The following is a 15989-nucleotide window of genomic DNA, read 5'->3' as shown; positions in this document are numbered from 1 at the left end:
CTGGGTGATAGATTAGACTGGATGAGCTTGGAGGTTTCTTCCAACCTAGTTGATTCTATAATTTTATGATCTCCATCTTTGTCCTTTTTCTAGTTCTCTCTTTTCAGCACCACCTCCCCTTTTTCACTCAGTCTCTTTCCCACCCCACACTGCATTTTCCTTTTTCCTCCAAATGCACAGCCCCTGGGTGCTGTTGAGTCTCCTCCCACTCCAGGTGTCGCCACTTTGCCCTCCCTGCCCACTCTCCTTTGTCCCCCAAACCCAGAGCACCTGGGTGCTGTTGAGTCTCCTCCCACCCCAGGTGTGGCCACTTTGCCCTGCCTGCTCACTCCCCTTTATAATTAGCCCCAGGAAAGGCAGAAGCCTTAAGCTTGCCCAACTGGGCAGAGGGATCCTCCTCCCATCATCGCTGGTGAGTACCTATGGTGCTGCACACTGGGTGAATGGTGGAGGTGACAACAAAGGCCGGGGGGCCTGGTGGCCCCCTGGTTAGGCAGGATAGAGACTCGATGATCACTGTAACATCACCTACGGGCACTGGTTGGGCTTCTTTACATAAGCTGAGCTTCTCTCTGTTTAGCTGCTTCTTTCTGCTGGCTGATGATAAGCTGAAGTGCTTAGCAGGACTGGAAGCTCACAGGTGTGCAGTATTGTGTTGTCATACAATTGTTTTGGTGGGGAAAGCTCTCCAGGGTTATCTCACCAACGTTGCCACAGCCACTGAACTGTGCCCCAAAGTGCCATGGCCACACGTTGCCTGAAAACCTCCTGATTGTGCTCTGTATATTGTTTGGTTTTTTCTGCTCTTGCCTAGTGCTTGGTGAGGATCATTTTTTGTTGGAAGTTGAGAGTGTTTTCATTCAGTTGCCTGGGTCCAGTATTTCTCCTTTCCCAGGATAAAGCTTTGGTATGTTCACTTGGCAAAAGGAAAAGCTGACCCAAAGAGTGGCTTTGAGCATGGGGGTCCTCTCCTCGTTCTTGCCATCACATTCCAAAGGTGGAAAGCTCAAGATGGGTAATCAGACTACCACAATGTGAGTGCAGAACTACAGCCCAAATCTTTACTTGTTGCTCAATGAGACCTCAAAATGCCCTTGAATCCTGGGTGGGACAAAAGAAACTTGGTGCCAAACATGCTTGGATTAAATGAAAACCATTCTTTGCTGGGAGTCTGGGGTAGGAAGAAGAATGAAAGGAAAGAAAACAGGGAGGAAGGAGACAACATGTCTAAGGAGCTGGCAACAAAGTGGAGAGACGTGTCCTCTTGCTCTGTGTGCTGGTGGCTGCTGTAGTACTTGCAAATGCCACACAGTGTCAGACTGGCACACAGCCGGGAGAGATGAAACCAGCTGTAGGGCTTGCAGAGAGTGATAGATGGGTTCAGGGACCTCATCAGGATCCTGCCAATCCCGTAGAAGCTCTGCCATGAGAAGGAGCTGTTTTAATTGTGTTGTTGCTATTCCATTATACAGCATCAACAATTACTCTTAATGAATATGGGGGTCTGTGAGGCAGGTCTCCAGGGCTGGCTTGCCAGTGGATTAGTGCAAACAGAAAGCAGGAGGAAGCTAATGGCTCGACACTGTAAGGACTGGCAGAGCCCTGAAGAACAGCAGATATCTTGGCTAATCTTATTTCTGTAACAGCAGCTCTGCAGCTGGGAGAAGTGTGTGACAGCTAGAAACTGTCCTAAGCACAAGCAGTGCAAATCTAGGGTTTCCAGCTCGCCCTGCAAACACAACCCATTGTACCATTTAATTCTGTCACCCTTTTCTGCTACCCTTTGGCTCCTAGAGACCAGCTAGGTGCCTCTTGCTGTGCAGTGCTGGGGTAGGTGGCTCCCTCCAGTACCACACTGATATAGCCAGGCAAAACAGCTCATCCTTCTCCTGCTGTCTGCACTCCTCTTGCTTTGAGAGCTTTAAGCCTAGCCCTTTCATTGCACATGAACTTGTTCTTGGCTTTCACCGTGCCTACAAACATGGAAGGAAAGGGTTAGGTGTTATTTACCTGGCTAAACACATAGCTGTCATGGAGGGCCCATGGGCACAAAATAGGCTTATACATGCTTTGTCTTGCCTGGACATGTTTTTCTGCCCATACCAGAGGTAAACACATTAAACGAACACAAAAGGGGCACAATAGACCTGGCACTGTAAAGTCTGGCCAGCCCAGGTTGTGTAAGCCCACACGCCTAGCTTGTGGCCCACCGGGTACAAGGCCCATGCTCTCCCCATATTTGGGGGGCCAGACCTGTGGCCCTTGCCCATTGTAGTATGCTTTGGTTAACTGCCAAGCTGATTGGTCATTCTGGTGGCCAAGGGGCCATTAATCTCAGCCCACATCTGATAAATAGGAGGTACACAGGTAAATGAAGGGCCTGTTTGCTGGCTCTCATCATTTGGCTCACTGCTTGCTGCTATTTGCCTGTATTGCCTGCCTTTATCTACGCAGCCCAGTCTCCTGTGCAGATGTGCACCCTATTGCACGCCTGCTGCCTCAGCACTGCCTGGTAAGCTCCACTGCCACAAGTTACCAGGAGCAGACCCTGGATTGTCTGCCCACGATGGGCCTGTGTGTTCAGCGTGACACCGTGCTGAGACTGCACAACATCCTGCCTCTGCACCTAAGGTCCTGCCGGGAGAACAAGGTCAGAGACGCCAGGAGGATTCCACCCCTGACATCCGCGGGCAGAGTTCCCTGAAGACTGCACACTTGTATAGGCTGTGATGTGGCCCTGGAGAGTGATTGATAATTAATAAGAATTTGTGAGTAAATGCTTTAATGCCTCTGTAATTTTCTATTGCCTCCTGGCATAGAGCAGAAAGAGCCTGAGCCCATCTACTGAGCAAATGGCATACTGACCCCAGGTGGCATATTGACCACAGGGATATTCTCTCTCTATTTATTGTTTGAATGTTGGCTAGATAATACCAGTTCTGTTTGGTGTTAGTCCTAGAATGTCTTCCATAACTATGTTAATGAACAAATATTGATTGTTTGGAGGTGGTGAGAGTTCAGAATATTACAATTAATAAACTATATATTTTTATAGAATATCATCTCTCATCAATTAATTACACACACACACCCTGCAACAATAGCTAACATGTGTAAAATACCCTGCTGCTGTTGAACAGTGAAAACTGTTTTGAAGACCCCAAAGCTTTCAGCTGATGGACATCCTTTCATTCTTCTTCCCTGGTTCTTCATGAGCCAAATGAAATCAAGTGTATGGCCTGATATTTCTACCCCTAATTCCCTGAAAAGTGGTTACTTCTCCACTCTGGGGGGCTGCTGAGACCCTTTCAGCTACTGTCCAGTTGTGCAGAGCTGTTTCCTGAGCGAGCTGATATCACTTAGCTGTGATATCAGATTTTAGCTGCTAGCTTTTTGATGCATACCCAAATGTCTTCTGTTCCTACTTCCTTACCCCAGTGTTTTCACAAGACAGTTGAAACCCCTACCGAAAGTAAAAGTGTATAGATGATCCATGAAAACTGGTGCACCTTGTTCCTATTGGTGGCTTTAAACGGCAAACATTGAGAAAGCTGAAGTAAAAGGAGCTATATTTCAGCTGCAGGTTCTAAACTTGAAATCCCAGGGCTCACCATGACCCTGCCTGGAGCCATCCATTTCCATACACAAGATGCAGCTTTGAAATCTTATTCAAAGTCTTACTTTTGAACTGTGGAAAACCAGAGCTGAGAAAGCAGCTTCTGGAGGGAGGAGAGACCTCTAGGTGACATGGTGCCTTTCATCTCCTAACACAAAGGACAGCTGAAGCCAGCATCAGCCCAGGCTGCAGCCAGGCATCACTCCCCTGGCAGCCTGGAGTGAAGATCATGCCAAGGGAATGAGGTCAGGGCACATGGGGATGTATCTTGGGACTGCTTTCCCCATCTCAAATCACAACTCAAGGGCTGTCAGAGAGAGAAGTGATATTTTGTATTTGAAAGTCACTGTCTTCTCTAAAGAGCATTCAAGTTTCATGCTAAAATGCACATTTTTACCTGCAGCTTAGGCAGGATTTTATTCAGGAGCAGTAAGCAAAAATCAAGATTTTGGGAACAGATGCATTTAAAGACCCCAGTGCCACCACTAAAGCTGTATCAGCACACTGTGATGACTCTCCTTTGGTATATTTGTGTTCTTGCACACTTCTGAGGTGTTACAACTTCCTGTGGATACTCTCAGAGCTTGAGATCCACACAATAACCTGCAGAGCACTTGACATGAGAATCATGGAATCAGTCAAAATTGGAAGGGACCACCAAGATCATCTACTTCTCCCCCAACCCTGCCATGGGCAGGGACAGATCACACTAGATCAGGCTGTCTAGAGCCTTATCCAGCCTGACCTTAAACACCTCCAGGGATGAGGCTTCCACCACCTCCCTGGGCAACCTATTCCAGGGTCTCACCCCACTCATAGTGAAGAACTTCTTCCTAACATCCAGTCTGAATCTATCCATTCCTAGATTTGCTCTGTTCCCCCCAGTCCTATCACTGCCTGACATTCTAGGGGATGCTCATTTCTGACTGGGTGAAAAAAGCCCTCCCAGTTCTCAAGGGGATGTAGTTTATACCAACTCATTCATGGAGGATCTAAAGAAAACATATCCTATTCTAAGGAACAAAATAAATGTCTTGGACCTCAAACCTCAGCATTTCTGTGTGAAGCCAGCTGTACTGTGTGAGCTTCTGCACTTATTTCTCAGACAAAATATGCCCTGAAATGAAACAGGATTTTTAGAAGTCAGAGGGGACTCCAGCCAAGAGGCTAAGATAATGTTCATCAGCAAAAAATTGACCTGAGGCATTATTAAGCCCCTTAGGCATGTGTTATATATCAGAAAATTTCTTCCCAGAGAGCTCTTCTCTGCTTATTGCTCTCAATTCTGCCATAAGCCAAGCTTATAAATGCATTTTTAATTGATTTAATGGAGGACTTGGAATTTTGGGGAGGGGGAAATAGCTAATTCCTTCAGTTATGCTGAAGTATTTGTGAAATCCTTTTAAATGCATCCTTCTAGGAGGCTTTGTTATTTCTTCATTTTTAAATACTCCCCTTAAGCTCTTTCAGATGGGAGCTGTTTAGAAGTCAGAACATCAATAGAAGGTTGCTGCTGTGCTGCCATCCAACGAGATCTGAGCAGTCTTGGGGAGCTGGGCAGAGGGGGGAACCTCATGGAGTTCAGTAAGGAAAGCTTCATCTGGGGAGGAATAACAGCAGGCACTGGCACAGACTAAGGGGTGTCCTGCTGGAAAGTAGCTCCATGGAGAGAGTCCTTGGAGTCCTTGCGTACAGTAAGTTATCCATGGGCCAGCAATGTTCTCTCAAGGCCAAGTGGGCCAGTGGCATCCTGGGGTCCATCAAGAAAAGTGTGCTCAACAGGTCTAGGGAAGTTCTCCTCCCCCTCTCCTCTGCCCTGGTGAGACCACACCTGGAATGGGTTGCCCAGTTTTGGGGAGACAGGGATCTGCTGGAGAGAGTCCAATGGAGAGCTACAGAGATGATTAAAGCACTAGAACATCTTGCCTATGAAGAAATACTGAGGGACCTGGGGCTGTTTAGTCTTGAGAAGGCTGAGAGGGGATCTCACTAATGTCTATAAATACCTGAGGGGTGGGTGTTAAGATGAAGGTGCCAGGCTCACTTCAGTGGTGCCCAGCGCTAGGACAGGAAACAACAGGTAGAAGACAGAACACAGGAGGTTACCCCTCAATATCAGGGAAAACCTTTGCTGTGAGGGTGACAGAACACTGGAGCAGGCTACCCAGACAGGTTGTGGAGTCTCCTTCTCTGGAGACTTTCAGAACCCACCTGGATGTATTCCTGTGATTCTACTTTGGCAGGATTAAACCTGACTATCTCTGGAGGTCCCTTCCAACCCCTGACATTCTATGGTTTGACAAAAAGCAGCCCAGCCTCTGATTAGCTGGGTTTCAGCTAGAGCTGTGTGGTGTTGCTGGATGCAGAGGGGTGCATGTGTGTGTGCACCTGTGTGTATATATGCATGGAACTACCGAAACATGCAAGAGTAAAAAATCCTCTGCTGCTCCTCTGCTTGCTGTGCAGCTGAGATGCTCCTGCACTACTGAAACCAGGAGTTTTTCCAGCAGGTGAGAACAAGCAAGTGAACCTGCCTGACAGACAGGAAGCAAAATCCATCCCTGGAGACAGATTGACAGTTCTAGTGCAGGGAAAGGATGATGCAGGCTCCCTTTTAAGTCTGCTGAATAATAAAGTTTTCTTCTCCTCTGAGAAAATCAAAGAATACCTCCACACAGGTACAGAGCTTTTTAACTTGATTGTTTTAAACTGGGTTTCTTTATGCAATTTTCCATCTGATTTAATTCCATTTAGTATGATAAATGCTGCTTGATCTGAATTTCTTTTACCTTTTTTTTCCTCCCCTTCTTTTTTAATTTTCATGTATGAAAAACAAGAGATGAAAGATTAGCTTCTAGTGACCTGCATCAAAAGATAATTTGGCTGGGAAAAAAAAAAAACCAACCTGAAATGAATTTGGATTTAGCTGTATCTCCTGGATAGTTTTGCTGCAACAACAAATCTCCAGCTGAAGTTAAGCTGCCTCTGCTCAGGGAGTGGAAGAGGAGTGTTCAGCTGAGCTGGGAGAAGCTCCCGCGCTCTCTGCCCTGCCTCTGTGTCTCTGCCTGGAGTCAGTGCCATCAGATCCTCCAAATGTAAAGGAATTTAGGATTTTAAAGTAAGATTACTGCAGCAGCCTTTCACGGTTTAATTGCTTTATATTGGAGGCTGCTGAGTGATGCGTTGGGTGAGCTGATTGCTTTTCAGAGAGCATTAAAAGATTTAGTCGCTGCCTGTTTCAAACACTGGGAAATGTTTGCGCTGGGATTGAAGGGAGCTCTGGAGCAAATCATGTCTCTCCCCGGGTGCTGGCAGCTCACTGCCTTGGTAGCTTGGGCCGTGTGGAAGGAATTGTGACAAAAATGTAATTATTTTGGATTTAAGCTTTGTTGTAGTTCGGGCTGTGTTTTATCTCTCGGCTGTATAAAGGCAATATGCTCTGGTTGTTGGCTTTTCTAAATCTCTTAGCGTTAACACAGCATCTTCCCCCTGCACTCTGCTGCCACTGGTCTTGCTTGGGGAGTGCTGCCTGGGCACATGGCTGTGGTGGGCAGTTGGTGCCCCTTGCTGCAGAGTGACCCTGTCCAGATGGATGTCTCTTTGTCTACCTCCAGGTGTTAGCTGCAACCCACACAGAATCACTGTGGTTGAAAAAGACCTTCAGGATCATCAAGTCCAACAATTATCAAACTCTGCCAGAGCCATACTGCACTGCATCCTTGAGCACCATATCCAGACAGCTTTTAAATATAGCCAGAGATGGTCATTCAACCACTGCCCTGCTGTAGAGAATCACAGAATCAACCAGGTTGGAAGAGACCTCCAAGCTCATCCAGTCCAACCTAGCACCCAGCCCTAGCCAGTCAACTAGACCATGGCACTAAGTGCCTCATCCAGGCTTTTCTTGAAGACCTCCAGGGATGGTGACTCCACCACCTCCCTGGGCAGCCCATTCCAATGCCAATCACTCTCTCTGTGAAGAACTTCCTCCTAACATCCAGCCTATACCTACCCTGGCACAACTTGAGACTGCGTCCCCTTGTTCTATTGCTGGTTGCCTGGGAGAAGAGCCCAACCCCCACCTGGCTACAATGTCCCTTCAGGTAGTTGTAGACAGTAATAAGATCACCCCTGAGCCTCCTCTCCTCCAGGCTAAACAACCCCAGCTCCCTCAGTCTCTCCTCACAGGGTTTGTGTTCCAGGCCCTTCACCAGCTTTGTTGCCCTTCTCTGGACATGCTCCAAACAAGCGTCCTTGTTTGGTATGTCCTAGCAAAAGGAATGTGTAATATAGACATCACCATTATTTTCCTTTCACAGCCAATGATCTAATTCCTCTCACTAAAATATTCCAGTTCCCTCAAACCAGCACACCTGGGCAGCCTGTCTTATGTTAGCTCAGGCTAACACAAGCACTGAAGCAGCAACAGAGGCAACTCAGGTGCCATGGAGTCCTGCCTTCCTCACTGTACTGCTGTGGGGCCATCACTGCTGGAGCTGCCATCCACCCTCCTCCTCAGTGGGGAAACATCCAGGTATTCCACTGCCCAAGAGCAAACAGTTCTGCTTCAAGTGTTACAAATATCACCTGAAGTTATCTACAGAAAATAATAATTTCTTTTGGATCGTATGCAGGTCCTAAAAATCTCCTTCCACCAAGCTGCCTTTGACTGACCCACAGTTCCCAGTCACTGCCAGCTGGTCTTGCAGCTGGGCATGGCAGCAAAGTGTGAGAAATATCTATTTGATCCGATCAATTTGTGGCAAGAGGCCACAGAGAGAGAGGAAGGGGGGGTTTGAATGGAGCTGCACTCCTCCTTGCACAGCCATCACAAAAGCATACACTTGGCTTAAGATAACAGCAATAAATAATTAGAAGCTAGAAAGCTTGGTGGAGGAGTGAGGCAGGTGGAAGAGACAGGCTTTGCACATGAGCAAACAGAGGACTAGTTTGGAGTTCATGGAGCGGACACTTGAGGAAGATCCCTTACTTCATCCCTGAAGACCCCTTACTTCATCCCTGAAGATCCCTTACTTCATCCCTGAAGACCCCTTACTTCATCCCTGAAGACCCCTTACTTCATCCCTGAAGATCTCTTACTTCATCCCTGAAGATCTCTTACTTCATCCCTGAAGACCCCTTACTTCATCCCTGAAGATCTCTTACTTCATCCTTGAAGACCCCTTACTTCATCCCTGAAGATCCCTTACTTCATCCCTGAAGATCCCTTACTTCATCCCTGAAGACCACCAGAGGGACCACCGAGTAAAAAGAGACATGCGTGGAAGAGACACCTCCCATTCTCAGAACTGGTAAGCAAAACCCAACCTTTTCTTAGAATTAGTAATGAATATGCAATAGAATAGGATATAAAAAGAGAACACTGAAAACAAAAGGTGTGCGTTAGGGCAGAGCAGAGTCTCCCCCGTGCACCCAGGCCTGCACATTGCTTGATTCCTGCCACTCTATTTAAAGCCTTATTTTTATGAACACAAGTTTATGCCTGATACTTATGACAGAAGGAATCTCCTCTGAGAACTGGCTTGGGGTGGACTTGCTTTCAAACAGCAGGGACTGGCACTTACAGACAGCTGAAAATTCATGTCCAAGTGGCTTCAAGTGCTATGAATTAACAATGAACTCCACAGTGGCACGCTGCAGTTTTCTTCTGTACCCTAAACAAGAATCCATGGTACCTTTTCCCTGAGGATCCACGCAAGATCCCGTTTTTACAGAACCAGAACTGCCTCACCTGTGGTATCGCTGCTGCTTCCCATGCTCTCCATCTGCCACACCGCTGGCGGAGCCGAGGACAAATCCTTCCAGCTATTTCCATCTCTTCTTTGCCACTCTTCCTTCTGCTATCTGGCCCTGGACTCACTCCAGTGACAGCTGAACCACTCTGAGCTGTGTCCCTGCACCTATTTGTGGGTGGCTGTGGTAGATCCACAGCTTGCCCAGTGTCCCAGGCTGAGGCCATAGGGTTAAACAAAACCTCTGGGCACTAGAAGATGGTTACTCGATCCCGTAACGGCCTGCGCTGACCCGCAGCATGGTGACGAGCAGCCCTGCACGGGGCGAGCTGGAGGGCTGGGGTAGAGCGGAGCATGCAAACCCCTGCGTGTTTTTCCCTCCGGATGGGAATCCGCGGGCGGTGGGACTGCGGGCAGTGGAAACGCAGGCGGCTCCGGCCGTGCCGGTGGCCTCCCCTGGACACGCAGCTCCAGGCGGCGTTTCGAAGATGGCGGCAGGCGGAAGCAGCGCTGCCCTCCGTGGCGGGCTGCTGGCCGTGGTGGCCACCCTCTGGCCGGGCGCAGCCGCTCCCTATTCAGGTACGAGCTGGTGACTCCAGAAGAAACGGCTGTGCCTCCGTACCCCTTTTGTCCCAGCACAGGCAGCCTGTGCGGGCAGGCTGAGGCTGTAGACGGCGAGTCTGCATTTGGAGTGTGTCCTGCTGGGCAAGATGCGGAGAGCGGCAATGGCGAACTCCCTCCCCAGCTGCGACTCAGCCTGACCTTTACAGTGGCGGAACTGGCGGTACCGAGCACGGGAGGGCGTTTGCCCCGCTTCCCGAGCACACTGCCTGGGTCTGCACAGAGTGGCCAGCCAGGACTAGCGGCAGCCCTGGAGTCGAGTTCGAGCGGCAGAGCGAGCCGCAAGGGTACCCTGTCGGTAGCGCTGCCTCTGGCCGGTGAGGCAGCGGTGAGGATGGGCGCTCCTGGTCAGGCAGGCGTTGCTGCGGATGGCACTCATCCCGTAGAGGATCTCTTCCCTATTCTGCCGCCTGCTCCTCGTCCACCAGCAGAACCTCCTCCTTCTCAGTTGTCTGTTGAGAAGGTGGAGGAAGAGGTGCTGGGAAAGGGTAAATAAAATCCGGAACGATTTTGTTTAGATTGGGGAAGGAAGGTAAGGGCAGGGACTGATGGTGTGGGGGTTCGCTGCTGAGTGTGCAGCGAGAGCAGAGGAACTGCAGGATGCCAGAGGTCGTTCTTTGATAGGAAGAGTTTAAAAGCCACCTAGATGTGGTGCTGAGGGAGATGTCTTAGTGGTGATCTGGCAGTGCTGGGCTAATGGTTGGACTTGAGATCTCTTCCAAACAAAACAACTCCGTGGTCCCATAATGCTTCACCATAATGCTCCACACCATGCAGATACTGCTCCCACCCCTTCGTCCTGCAGGATAAGGAAGAAATGAAACTCCAGCACTATAAAGCTGTATGATGTAGTTTCAGTTCTTCTGAATTCTGACATTGGAGCATCACTGAGTCCTCTTTTACTGGGATTTCATTTGCTAAGCCACAATAAAATGAATAAATCTAATAATTTCTTGGGGGTTGATTCTTTTCGTGTTGTGAAAGCAACAGCCCAGGATGTATTTCATAGTTCTGCTCTTCAACAGTTAATCTCATGACATTTGGCTGGAGCTAGAGAAAAATACCCAGGCCAACGAAGCTGGCTGGCAATATCAGACTGATGAGCAAAGGAATTGCACCCACATTGTCAGCTGATGATGTGGCAAAGATCAAGAAATTCTGCAGAGCTCAACCTAAAGGAAGTTATAAATTGCACTAATCCTGGCTAATGGATAATGAGATTCCATTCCAATGTCTGTAATGTGCAGTGTAAGTGTTTGCTGTTTCTTAAATGGGATATCTTTGACCATTTAAACAAGTCTTTAGCACCAAACATTCATGGCCATGAGTATATTAAAAAAGCCATTTTGTGTATGCTACTGCGGGGTAATGAGAAAGTTCTCAGCAACAGGACACGCATTAAAGGAGACATCAATATCTTATTATTAGGTAAGAGCATGTAGAGTTAATAGTGCATTGGTAAGTTATTTTATTATCCCCCCCACCCTCATGCCAGTGTAGTTCTGTTATGCAATAGTAGCAAGAAAATAAAAGCCAAGCCAGTACAAAGGCTCATTTTGTCTTATACAGGAATGTTTGTTAGTGTCTCAGGATCCATTTATTTTATCCTTGGGCACATTTTTACAGTTATTTCTGGTTTGCCCCACACTTCCACATTTACTTGACATCTGTTCTATGTTTCTAACTAATGCCAGCACAATGTGCAATCGAGTCTAAGCCTGCACTGCTCACTGGGGCGAGGCACCCACTGATTTCAGCAATGGGCTGCAGTTTATTGCTCAAGTTGATGGCACTCTTCTGCTTCTGTCACTTGTAGGCATGGCGGTGGCTGTTCAGTTGTGACTTCCTCTCTAAATGCTTTGTTTTCAGCACTCCTAATTAAGTTACATTAGCTTAACAATGCTACTCTGCTGCACAACAGCTCCTGGCAGAGGTGCTTGCAGAAATCAGGCTCTTTGCTCCTCTACAGAGCTTCAGTCAAATATTCAATAGTTTGCTTTAAAAGCAGATTAACCTAAACCAGTAACCCTTTTCAACTATTTCTGCTTTCATTTCTTTGTCTCTTATTTTCTGTTTCAAATACGTTCCTGTTTTCAGTTCTTTTGGGTATGTCCTGTCTTTCATCAAGAAGGCAACTCGCACATTTACTTGCTCTCTACATCTTCCTGAGAGGAGGTTGAAGTGAGGAGGGTGTTCATTCTCTTCTCCCAAGTAACAAGTGGCAAGGCAAGAAGAAATGGCCTCAAGTGGCACCAGGGGATGTTTAGGCTGGCTATCAGGAACGATTTCTTTACTGCAAGTGTGGTCAGGCATTGGAAGAGGCTGCCCAGGGAAGTGGTGGAGTTGTGTCCCCTGCTTGTGACTGCTGAACTAACCAACAACATCAGGTCAGCAAACAGGTACAGGTGGGTTGCCTTTTCTCCATCTGATTTGACAGTGATTTACTCTGTGCTCTTACTTAAGCCTCCCAATAGTCCAAATTTATCTGTCTCTCCAATAAACTGAGGAAACTGATTTCCCAGCAGTGTTTGGGCAATTAATTGTAAAAGCACTTTGTAAGTGCAAGAGCATTTATCTCGTTCGAGCTCATGTCTGCCAGAACTTCAAAGTATCGAGATTCCAGTTTACTGGAGCAATTAGCCCCTGACATCATCAGCAAATACTTAATGACTGTCCTTGATGCCAAGCTCAGAGAGCTGCCTCCTGCTGTCCCTGGATCTGAAGGAGGTGACCATGCTGCTCCTTCTCCCTTTCTTTCACACATCCATGAAGGGAAGTTGGAGCTCTGCTGGGACCCACACTTCCCCTTCCATAGAAGTTTGGTATTGAATCACAGAATCAACCGGTTTGGAAGAGACCTCCAAGATCATCCAGTCCAACCCAGCACCCAGCCCTGTCCAATCAACTAGACCATAGCACTAAGTGCCTCATCCAATCTGCAGGGTGTTTTATACCTGTACATTTGCATGGGGTTGTCCTGGGGTTAAACACAACTGAAGGTTGAGGTTTGATGGCAGACAAGCCCTGATACAGCTGAGGAAAGACCTTTGACAGAGGTAATCCTGCCTCTGTGTGGCTCCATGAGATTACCCAAACCCTTAGAAGTGCATGGGTACATCTTATACAGTGATTCTTGGGAGGGATGTGCACAAAATAGTCTTGAGTCCACCAGATGGTTCTTAGATTTCAAATACTTTCAGCACCCTTATGACAAAAGCCAGAAGCTGTGGGGAAAGGGAGAATGTTTACTGCCCTCCTGTTTAATAAACTAAGGAAGAGTACCATGGGAGTAGTGGAACACTGGAACAGGTTGCCCAGGGAGATGGAGATATCCTTGGAGATATTCAAGGTGAAGCTCAACAGGACTCTGAGCAACCTGATCTAGTGGAGGATGTCCCTGCTGACTGCAGAGGGGGTTGGACTAAATAACCTTTCGAGGTTCCTTCCAACCCAAACCACTCTATGGTTCTATGAAGCCAGCCACTCCCAGACACTGCATAAGTTCTTCAGCACAAATTAAAGCTCCACATATATGCAGAATGACCTTGTAGTAAAGAAGGGTGAGGATTTCTTTTCTGTTTATTAGGATCTTTCATTTTCTTCAACTGCTCTAAAATCTGCTTGCAAAAGCTTTGTCCCCACAGCTGCAACAGGGCGAAGTGCTCTGCTTTCCCCTTTAAGAAGTGATCTTCCCATCACAAAATATTCCCTAAGACACTTCCACCATCATCAGGGGGCTGCCAGGAAGGCAGCTGGAAGTGCTGATTAAGAAACTGATGCTCAGCCTTGCATTTCCTTCTTTTGAGCTCTAAACCCCTCCTGTGGTGCAATGGGCCCTGTGCACCCAGCTGCATCCACCAGCAAGCACCCACACACCCCAACTCCTGCACCCCAGCCCATGGGGATTTTTCAGAGGATCATGGATTTGTTTAGGTTGCAAAAGACCTCTGACACTATCCAGTCCAGCTGCTGACCCAACACCATGGCTGTTAAACCACGTCCTGAGGTGCCACATCTACACTTCTTTTGAACACCTCCAGGCACAGTGACTCCACCACCTCCCTGGGCAGCCTGTTCCAATGTCTGACCACTCTTGCAGTAAAGAACTCTTTCCTAATATCCAATCTAGACCTCCCCTGCTGCAATTTGAGGCCATTTCCTTGCTGAAGAAGCCTTTAAATGGTTTTGATGCCACCTAATAAACCAAGGGAATGTGTTTTGTAGCTGAAGAATATTTATGGAATGGAAAACAAAAGGTATTTTTTCAGCCCAGCCTGTCCTAGTCCACCAGATCATTGAGATGCTGTGGGAAACACATTTGAGGTAGCAAACATGCAGGTAAGCCCAAGCACAGCCAGCCTGAGGGTGAGCTGAGCTGCCTGAGAAGTGCTTGTGCAAAGTGAGTATAAATCACAGCAAGTGGTGCAAGGGGCACCACCTAACCTAGGTACTCAGGCATGACTTTGGAGTAAATGAAAGCAGTTTGGTGGCTGTTGGCATAAAGGGTGGAGTGGCTTGTTTGTTTGAACCCTGGGAGGGGGGGAAAGGTAACTAATCCTTTGAGGAAAAACGGGTAAATAAGCCTCCACTGCTCCTTTCCCCATAGTTAATTTGGGAAATACCCTCGAGGTGTCTGAAGCCACAATGGAAATGGATGTGTCTGTCACCATTTGTATTCCTCAGAAATTCAAATTCTCTCCTAAGATTCACTCCTGGGGGAAGGTGTTTGCCAGCTGGTGCCCTGCAGGTCTTTCAGGGACAGGGGTGTAGCCAGTGGGCAGGTTTGATGGCAGCCAGATTGCTGCACATTCCCACTCTCACTGCCTGGGGAATTGGCCAGGAGAGCTAGTGTGGAGCAGAGCACTGGGAGAGGGGATAGGGTGTGGGATGGAGACTTCCATCCCAAAGGAAAACAAATATTTCTATCTGCTTGCCAGGGGCTCTGTGAAGCAGACAGTTGGTCTCCAGCAGTTCCTTCAACAGCCTTCCCCCCGCCCTGCCAACCCCAGGCAAGAATCATTCTTACTCATTGGCCCCAGCAGCAGGCTGTGCAGGGATGAGCGCTCTCATGGGGGCAGCAAAGCCGGTAGCACAGGCACCACTGCTGACCTCGTTCCCAGCAGAGGCTGTGGAAGAGGTGATGCTGCCTAGTTTTTGCTCAGACTTCCAGCAGTGCAGTAGGTCTTGTGTGACATTTGTGTCACTGCAGCCTCCCCAGCACCCTGGCTGCCAGTTTCTCAGCTCTTCCCCAGGGAGGGAGCTGCCTAAAGAGGCTTTGCACACTGTGGCTGGGGCAGCTGCAGGCTCCCTTTCCACTCCTCCCAGTCACATACACCAAGAATTAAGCATGATCATTATTCTTTCAGCCTGAACAAACCTGCAGTTGTCCTGAGTGCCTGCAGAGCTGTTCCTTAACCAGCTGAGTTGGTGGATGCTTTCATTTTCTGTTTCTCTCCTTACCTCCAGCTTGCTCTGACAAATCTTCCCTGGTGACAAAAGCAGCATGATGGATTTCCTTCCACTGGACAGTTTCAAAACTCAGCTTGACAGGGTGCTGGGCCAGCTCATTTCAACTCTGCTGTCACCTAGAAAGGTTGGAATAAATGATCCTTGAAGTCCCTTCTAACCTGGCAGTCTGTGACTCTGTGATACTTTGACATACAGCATCTGTGTCTTAGCAAAAGGCCCCGAGCTCTGGTAACAGTGGAAAAGGAGAGCTGTGGGAAAATTTATGTAGAGATAGATATAGATGATACAGATATACAGAGAGAAAGAAATACCAGTTGTATAGAATCAGTCAGGGTTGGAAGGGGCCACAAGGATCAGCCAGTTCCAACCCTCTGCCATGGCCAGGGACACCCTACCCTGGAGCAGGCTAGCCAGAGACTCATCCAGCCTGGCCTTAAACACCTCCAAGGATGGGGCCTCAATCACCTCCCTGGGCAACCCATTCCAGCCTCTCACCACTCTCGTGCTGAATAACTTGCTCCTCACATCCT

At 48.1% G+C, this 15989-nt stretch overlaps 1 long non-coding RNA gene across 1 annotated transcript; it reads left to right on the top strand.

Annotated features, from left to right (window-relative positions):
* Positions 1-376: 376 nt before the first annotated feature.
* Positions 377-3057, top strand: LOC135189886 (uncharacterized). Its single transcript, XR_010308350.1, has 2 exons — positions 377-412; positions 2455-3057. It is a non-coding gene; the product is annotated as an uncharacterized LOC135189886 (long non-coding RNA).
* Positions 3058-15989: the final 12932 nt, after the last annotated feature.

Source organism: Pogoniulus pusillus, chromosome 34, assembly GCF_015220805.1.
Source record: "Pogoniulus pusillus isolate bPogPus1 chromosome 34, bPogPus1.pri, whole genome shotgun sequence".
Classification (NCBI taxonomy): domain Eukaryota; kingdom Metazoa; phylum Chordata; class Aves; order Piciformes; family Lybiidae; genus Pogoniulus; species Pogoniulus pusillus.
The sequence above is the reverse complement of the archived record's forward strand: the minus strand, read 5'-3'. Positions and strand labels throughout refer to the sequence as shown.